The sequence below is a fragment of the Vicia villosa genome, unplaced genomic scaffold (assembly GCF_029867415.1).
Source record: "Vicia villosa cultivar HV-30 ecotype Madison, WI unplaced genomic scaffold, Vvil1.0 ctg.001130F_1_1, whole genome shotgun sequence".
Classification (NCBI taxonomy): Eukaryota; Viridiplantae; Streptophyta; class Magnoliopsida; order Fabales; family Fabaceae; genus Vicia; species Vicia villosa.
In genome coordinates this window covers 618,256-628,112 of record NW_026705497.1, presented here as the reverse complement: position 1 = coordinate 628,112, position 9,857 = coordinate 618,256, and positions in this window count along the sequence as shown.

Genomic DNA, 9,857 nt, shown 5'->3' with positions numbered 1-9,857 from the left:
TCGAATCCAGACCAACAATAGAGCATAAGATCTCAACAATGTATGCATGCAACACTAACATTCCAAATCATAACTATGCCATTACATATCGCAAGCCTTCAACATTATGCCATTCTAGGCCAACAACAGTAACATCATTATGTAATATATTATGAAATTCATTCAAACATCATTCGTACAATATCATCGTTCAATCACAACAAATTCATCGCATTTCGTACGGCACAAATACACAAGGCATAAGACTCACATATATAATTATCATTTTATAATATAATAAGTATCATCATGTTAAAGAGAATATTTTTAGCTTTCCAATGGTCCAAACAGCGCGTCAAATGGACACCCGAGTCAAAGGTTATTAATTTTCAAAGTTTAGAAAAATGTCAGCTTCAGTAAGGTAATCAGCTACCTCAATTCATGTAGCTGGTTACATCACCTTCCTTTGTCTCTGTTACGCAAATTTTGAACTATGTAACCGGTTATCTCAAATGATGTAACCAATTACATCACTGAAAGAAAGCCAATAATTCCAAATTTTATGATGTAACCAGTTACCTCACACCATGTTGTAGCGGGGAAAATTTGAGATCAAATTCATTGGATTGACTTGACTCGTATTTTAGTGAAAGCCGTCACCGCACTTTATTGTTTCCAAAGGAAATGGGAAAAGAACGAAGTAAAACCCAAATAAATTTTTTAAAACAAAAACTAATAAAACAAAACAGAGATCTTAGGTACAGGGGTTGGTTATGCAAGGGGAAGGTGTTAGCACCCCTCACATATGTGGTACTCGATAATAACCTTTTTGTAAATCTGTGTTAAAAGAGTTGTGTGCAAAAGAAAATTTGGGTTTGATTTTAAAATTATGCTCGGCAAGATGTTACATCTTGTGCCTACATATACCTCCTAAGTACAATGGAGAATTCTCATTTTGTCTACAATCTTTAATAGACTTTGACTAATGATCCTCGTTATCATTGATCACTTGTAGCGCTATATTGTATACAAAGATATTGTCAATATTGACTTAATTTGGTCATATTAATTTCGGTTCCATCACATTTTATTCATGACATAATTATCAAGATTTCTTTATTTCATATTTCAAGTACTTGATTAGTTCTTCTGAAACTGAAAAATAAATAATGTCAAAGTACTCTTAGAATTTTCATATCCTCACTTGAGTCAACTTTAACATTTTATTCATGACTTTTAACAAATGAACCGACTTTAATATCACGCTTCAGGCGCAACTACAACTCATTTGCAATATTAGATTTTCCAACAAGAGAACCTACTTTAATAGGAATATTAGCAGCCGATAATAAGTTTAATAAGTTTTGCGAATGAGAAATATATTGAACTTATGGTTCGTATTCGTTTATACGAGGATCAAGATGACAATTTATTTTAAATTGTTTATTTGAACTTCTAGTTCAGTCTTCACCTGCATAATCTCTCTCCCTAATATTAGAAAATTTAATTTCTCAATTAAAAATTAGCCTACTGGGCCGCAATCGAGTATCCAATTGTTTGCTCAAATTATGTCTCAAAATTGGGATTTATATGAAATATATTTTTCCAATATTATTTTAGGACCCGTCTTAGTGTATTATATTGGAGCAATTGGAAACTACACAACACATCCAAAAGTTCACTTTGACGAGAAATGGATCGCAATGTGTTGGCATGATGCGGATAAATTTTTTAATATTCATGTTTTGCGTGTTTCAAATATCTAATTTAGAATTTATAATCTCACAAATATCAACCATATAAATTAACTTTAGACGTCTAAACAATGGATCTTCAAGTCCATTTTTTTTATGAACATATGCTACAAGATGTTCAATATTAATTTTAATAATATATGTGATACTTAACAAGAAAGTTCTGAAAAATTCAGATATTGAGATCTTAGTCTGAGAAAACAATTTCACAAACTGCTGGTTGTGAGTAGACAACAAACATTTGCATCATATTTTAATCGATGCAATAATTAATGTCATTAATAACTCAATTTCTCAGATTTTTATTTTCCTTTAGAAACACACAAAATTTATTGGATTGAAGAAACTTTTGGTTCTTCAATACTAGTTTTTCGGTTGATAAACATATTCATGATCTTTTAGTTGAGAAAACAATTTCACAAACTTCTGGTTGTGAGTAGACAACAAACTTATGCATGATCTTTTAGTCGATGCAATAGTTAATATCATAAAATGTTTGTATTGTCTACATGATTGGTGTATTGATTCACAAATACCATCTTACATATGTTATATAAAAACTCAACTTATAAAATTTTAATTTCCTTTAGGAAAATACAAAACTTATTGGATTGAAGAAACTTCATGTTCTTCAATGCTAATTTTCACATCATAATACATTCGAGATGCCCAATTGATTTTGCCAACAATACACTTAGAGTGTGTTTGGATGGGGGGCATTTTAATGAGGGAAAGTAATGTTTTGAGGGAATTTAAAATGATTTGACCAAAATCCATTGTTTGGATACAAAAATGAAGAATTGTTAAAATGATGGAAATTTATGAAGTATTTCATCTAAGTTAAATTTAATCATTTTAAAATGACACCAAAAACCAAAGAATTTGAAATTCCTCTCATGTTCCATAGAATGTATTTGTTATTATTATTTCTTCAAAATTTACAAATTGGTCCTCATATTTTTCAAAATTACAAAATTGACCCCAAATTTTTTAAAAAAATTGCAACTTGGTCCTTAATAATTTTTAAATTTTACAATTTGGTCCTTCAAATTTTTAAAAATTACAAATTAGTCCCTACTTTTTCATTTTTTAATTTGGTCCAAAAAATTTAAATTTTATACAAAATGACACCAAAAATCTAACAATGAATTATCTTAATACTCCATCCAAACAAAACAATTTTAAAATGAATGGATTTGAATTGAATCATTTAAATTGCTTTGAATTTTAAATTACTTTAAAATTTCTAATTACCTCATCCAAACACACTCTTAGAGTGTGTTTGGATAGAGCATTTTAATGAGAGAAAGTAATTTTTTGAGGGAATTGAAAATAATTTGACCAAAATCCATTGTTTGGATGAAAAATATAGAGAATTGTTAAAATGATGTAAATTTATGAAGTATTTTATTCAAGTTAAATTTAAAGAATTTCAAATGACACCAAAAAGTAAAGAATTTGAAATTGCTTCATAACTTGAGTGTTAAATTATTGGGTTAATAGTAATTCAACCCCTGTAATGTTAGCGAATTTTGCTTTTCCCTCCTCCCTACCTTTTGGCAACGGTTTTTTCAAAAAACCGTTGTCAAAACCTGTCTTTGGCAACGGTGGGGGGTAAACCAAAACACGCTCATATTATAGGGGGTAAACTACTATTAACCCAAAAAATGGTCCAATATTTTAAACCAAAACACGCTCATTTTATTTATTATTAATTTTTCTAAATTTGCAAAATGGTCCAATATTTTATTAAAATTATAAATTTATCCAAAAAAAATTCATAAAATTGCAAATTAGTCCCTAATAATTTTCCAAATTTACATAATCGTCCCTTAAAATTTTCAAAAATTGCTAATTAGTCCCTATTTTTTATACTTCAAATTTGGCTCAAAAGTTTTAAAATTGATGAAAATGACCAAAAAATTTAACAATGAATCATTTTAATACTTCATCCAAACAAAAGAATTTAAAATTGAATAAATTTCAATTGAATCATTTGAATTGCTTAGAATTTTATATTCCTTAAAAAATTTTAATTGCCTCATCCTTAGAATTTTAAGTGTGATTTGTAAACTTCTGATTTATAATAACATATATATTTTAATTATTCTAATATAATTGAGTCAATCATGTTGTTCTTCAATAAATAAATCTTCATGAACCATACATACATATTTTAATTTGATTTGACTTTTGTAAACTAAATTTAAATTTATTTCCTAACAATATTATTTAGAACACACATTTAGTCAAAAGAACTTTTGCAATTCAATTTTTTTATCAGATAAATCAAATAAATTTTAAACAAATATAAAAACCATATTATTACTAATTAAGTGTGATAGTAAACAACAAAATAAGTTAAAGTAGTAAGATCTTATTCCTTAATTATTATAATATAATTAAATAAATAATATAATATCGTTAAAATTGTTGCCCCAAATGACATTAATTAAGTAATATAAAAAGTATCTTAAAATATCAAATACATCTTAATATTTGAAATCTTTTTCTTAATTTATAAATTTAATAGCAACAATAAAATCTATAACATTTACTAATCGATACAAAAATATTTTAAATCATACATTATACATAACGGGGTTTGTTCTGGTAAAATAATTTAACACCAAACAATTAATAAATTCAACTAAATCGAATATTTAATGCATAATCGTTATAATTTAATATAACAATCATATCTTAATGCAATTTTAAAAAAATGTAACCACGTCAAATTATAATAAGTAATTATAACAAAATACTATCAATTTTATATTTTTAACAATTCGTAAACCAATTTTTTCTCTTAAAATAAATTATTTGAAACAGAAGAATATCAAATAGAATATATTTCTTTTACTTCATTTTGATCTAAATCATATAAAAATCAATTTAGATCCTAAAAAAAATCATGCTTTAAATTATTAGAAATCTTTCATGATATTCTTGAAAGTATATTCTTAATTTTGCTACTTCAGGAGTATATTAGATTGGTTCTTATAAAACTCAACCAAAATTCTCTATCAACAAAGATAAAAATTACAATCCTTCAAAAGATTTTGATATTAAAATATCTGTTCTTCAGGAACAATGGCTCAATCATCATAGACGATAAAAAAAAATTAAATGACCAATCATTTAGTAGAATATTTAATTCTTAGGGAACCATATAACAAATGATGAAAAAAATCTTTGAACAATCCTTCAGGGATGTTGTGATTGTTTTTTTTTATAAATATATTATATATCTTTAAACAAATGTAAATATTAAAGGTTTTTGGGTTCAATTCCTTCTAAGAATTAATTTTTAATTTTTTTTTTGGCAATAATTTTCCATTGAGATATATTAGATCAAATATGTATTTATAAGCAACAATCTAAAATAAATATAGTCATCCTTCTGGGATGAGTTAAAATTATTTGTTATAAAAAATGTTCTAAAAAATATAACCATCCTTTTGGGATGAGTTAAAATTATTTTTTATAACCACTAATCTAAAAAAAATAACCATCCTTCTGAGATGGGTTAAAATTATTTATTATAACTACTAATCTAAAAAATATAGGAAAAATACCCTTTTTCGTCCCTTAACTTTGCCTCGGGGTCCATTATGGTCCCTTAACTTTTAAAAAGTTCAATTCAATCCCTTAAGTCATAAAAACGGTGCGCGTAAGTCCTTTCCGTTATTTACTGCAAACGGACGTTAGGTCTGCAGACGTGGCAGATGACATGGCTTGTCTCCTTCTTTTTTTTTTCATTTTTTTAAATCCAAAAATACCAAAATTTCCAAACCCTGAAGAGGCGTCGGAATAACAACGGCAGATTGTTCGATTTTCGAAAACATCACAACGTTCAGAGTCTTTCTTTCTTCCTCACCCTGATGATGCTAACGTTGATGGTGTTGTTTTGGTGGAAAGAAAGAAGGAGGGAGTTTGAAGTTGAAATTGAAATTGGGGAAGAAAGGGATGAATGGATTCTTGGGAGTTTCAACTACTTCTTGTTGTTGAGTAGTAGTAGTGGTGGTAACCACCGTTGTTCTGGTGGATTTGTTACTTATTCTGAAGGTTTTTGCGACGACGGAGATGCCAACGGAAACGGAAACGATGGGTTTCCAATTTGTTCATACGTTTTCTTTCCGATTTGTTCACAAATTTTTCTTTTCCAATTTCAATTTTAGCCTAATTTTTCCTTTCAACTTGTGTGTTTTTATGGAGATAGTGAAACTCCAATGGTGGTTTGAAAGGAGAGTGAGGGTGGCTGGGTGTTTATGGGTTTGCTTATGGATCGTACATGGTGGTTGAGTTATGAAGCTTGTTTTTCTTCTGCAAGTTGCTTTGTGTGAGAGAGAGAGATAGAGAGAGATAGAGAGAGAGAGAGAGAGTAAATGCCACGTAACACATCAACCATGCCACATATCAAGGTTGTCAAACTCGCGAGTCTACTCAGACTCGTAAAAGGTCCATAGACTCGACTCGCAAACTTGTACGAGTCTATGGAAAATTAAAAATGACTTTAAAAAACTTGTAAGTGACACATATATGACGCGCTCCTACATTTTTACACTTGTAAATACCTCATATATGACATATACATACATATATATGACATATATATATATATATATATATATATATATATATATATATATATATATAATAGAACACCAATTAACATTAAAATTTTAATTTCATACTCTATAACAAATTTCTTAGCAAAAAAACTCGATAATAAAACAAATAAAATAACACAGTATGTAGTTAAAGACTTAAAGTACTAATATCTTCTTAATTGGCTACTATATAAAGCAGAAAAAATCATAAAAAAGATATGCTAATGGCTTCAATCATCGAAAGCTCCAGTGAAATCATCACCATCTTATTCATCGGTATCTTGAGTATCATCATCAAACTCTACCTAGATGAAACAACTTCTTCATCATTAACCTATGTTGGATTGTTTGAAGTTCCACTGCACAACATTAGTAACAACAACATCAGCTTAAATAATATTGCTAACAATAACATCATCTTGCTTAACATTAACTTCTGTTTCCACATTTTCTTCATCAGAATCTTCAGTTATCAATTCATCATCTGAATGAATATCTTAAAATGAAAGAACAAGGCTATTTACTTTTCCTTTTCTACTTTTCAAATTCATATTGCATATGACATAAACAAAATTATTTATCTTTTTTATGCAACATATTTTTCTCTTTGAATGAACTTGCAAAGTAAATATTAATTCAACTCAATGTTTCTAAACAAAATAAAAATCAGGTCTATAAACAAACAAATAACAATTCATTATCATTTCAAAGGAATTTCAATTTCGTTCACAATCAGAACAGTTACAAGTTAAGCTTTGAACACGAATTGAAAACCTCTTTAATTCTAGAGTCATATCTCCATAGAAATCTCGTATTAGAGACTAGGAGAGAGATATACTTTCCAATTCTCGTACAAGAAAAACAAAATAAGGGTTTTTTTAAAAAATAAAATAAAATCTTTTGGGAAATTTAGGCCTTTATTGGTTTAAAAAATAAATAAATTTTTTTATAGGCTCGTAAACTCATGATAGACTCGCGAGTTTATACGAGTTTGTCCGAGTCTACCCGAGTCTACTTTTTTTTTTTTTGACAAAAGTCTACTTGAGTCTATCAAAAAATGATTCTATGTGCGAGTCTACTCGTTTATGCTTCCTAGACTCGTAAACTCGTACGGGTTTACGAGTCTACCCGCGAGTTTGACAACCATGCCACATATACTCTTATTCTGAACTCTCACTAACGGAGATAGACGGAAGGACAAACGTGCTCCATTTTTAAGACTTAAGGGATTGAATTAAACTTTTTGAGGGACCATATAATGGACCCCGAGGCAAAGTTAAGAGACGAAAAAGGGTATTTTCCCAAAAATATAACCATTCTTCTGGGATGGGTTAAAATTATTTGTTATAGCCACTAATCTAAAAAAAAATATAACCATCTTTCTAGGATGGGCTAAAATTATTTGTTATAACTACTAATCTAAAAAATATAACCATTCTTCTTGGATGGGTTAAAATTATTTGTTATAACCACTAATCTAAAAAAATATAACCATCTTTCTGGGATGCGTTAAAATTATTTGTTATAAACACTAATATAAAAGATATAACCACTTATGAGATGAATTAAAATATTTGTTATAGACAATATAAAAAATATAACTATCCTTCTGGATGAATTAACATATTTATTATAAATGATTATCTAAAAAATATAACCATCTTTTTGGGATGAATTAAAATATTTGTTATAAACGATAATCTAAAAAATATAATCATCCTTCTGGAATGACTTAAAATATGTTATAAACGATCCAAAAAATATAACCATAACCATCCTTTTGGCATGCGGTAAGATTATTTGTGTCATTCTTCTGTTATGATCATATTACAAATTACAAATTTTTAGATCGATATAACAAAACAATCTTTATGAAATCTTTTGAGATATTTTAATATTCTTCCTGTAATCCTTTGGGAAGCATGAAAATCACAATTGATTTATCCTAATATAATAGGTTGAATAACGAATATATTTTATAAAACCAAAATAAACAAAGGAAAATATAAAGTTTTGTGTTGATAACATGTTATGAGACTGAATAAAACAGTATAAGAGAGAAAGAAAAGAAGAAAGTATATTCTATTATTTATATTTTGAGTGTGTGAGATTCTGATACAATATGAGGGTTATTTATTGTACATATGTAATAAATGAAAAATCAACCTGAAATCTCCTAATTGATGAATGTAACACCCCAAATCTACCCGGTAGTTATAATAAAAATCAGAGTATAAATTGCAAACAACATTCATTTGAGGTATCACATATTCGTCATTCAAAAAAAATTATGGCTTAATTGCCTTCATATAGATACATAGCACGTAACTTAAAACGGACAATTAAATCATTATTAAAAAATCACTTTGTTTCAAATTAAATAGTTAACTCGCAGCGGAATCATCAAACTTCATAAATATTCTAATCAAATCGTAGCATCATTGCACAATAACTTTAAGTTACAATTTAAAACATAATTCACTTAAAAATTCAGCAAACAAATTAATAAATAAAACAATCGCTTTATCCCCCCGAGTGCTACGTATCAGAGCAAGACACCAACTCGATTAACAGCAATTAAAGACTTCATAAAATCACTTCAAATTTCCATCGCTATCTTGAGTACCTGTCAATTTCCCATGGTAGGGAAACATCATTCAGAAAGGGTGAGATATCTACCAATATAAACAAACACATGATAAATAATATATTAGAATTAAATCATACAAAATTATCATGTTACAGCTTTCGGACAACAGTTATAATAACAATTAACCTGAACAGTTATAATAATAAAATCAACAACAACATATTAATAGTTATAACAACTATTTCTCATCTCCCAGACAATACATGTCACAATACGTCATTAGTATAACAACTTATAATTTCAACTTCACATTATCACAATTTAACAACAACTCAAGTCACATCACAATTAAATCACACTCATGCCACATACAATGAGACTCTATAACTGCACATGCATGTGGTACCCAGGGCTTCAGCCCCCATCGCCAATTGCCAGTTAAACAGAGGCATCAAGGCATAAGCCTTCGTCACTAATTTGCCAATCCAGGCCGTCGCCAAAAATGCATATGTATATGAATGCAACAAACACACACAACAAACAACATCATCGTCACAAGGCATAAGCCTATATCGTCGCTATACTAATAAATAGAGGTATACATCGTCACTGAAACATCCTTCAACTTCGCATAAAACAACAACAATTATCACCACAACAACAACTAATTTCATCGAATCAACACAACAGAATCACAACAAATAATCAGGAATAATTTCCTACGAATTTAACTCCCACATATCATTCATCATGAGTCCGGTTATAGAGTTAGAACCCCACCCCTTACCTTGTATTCGGAGTCCGTTCTACAGTTCTACCGATCGAAGCCATCTAGCCTTAGCTCCCAACCATTGCCTCTTTTAATCAGAATCAAAAGCTGGAAATTTTCCCAAATATGCAGCTACAGTGAGATGATCATAT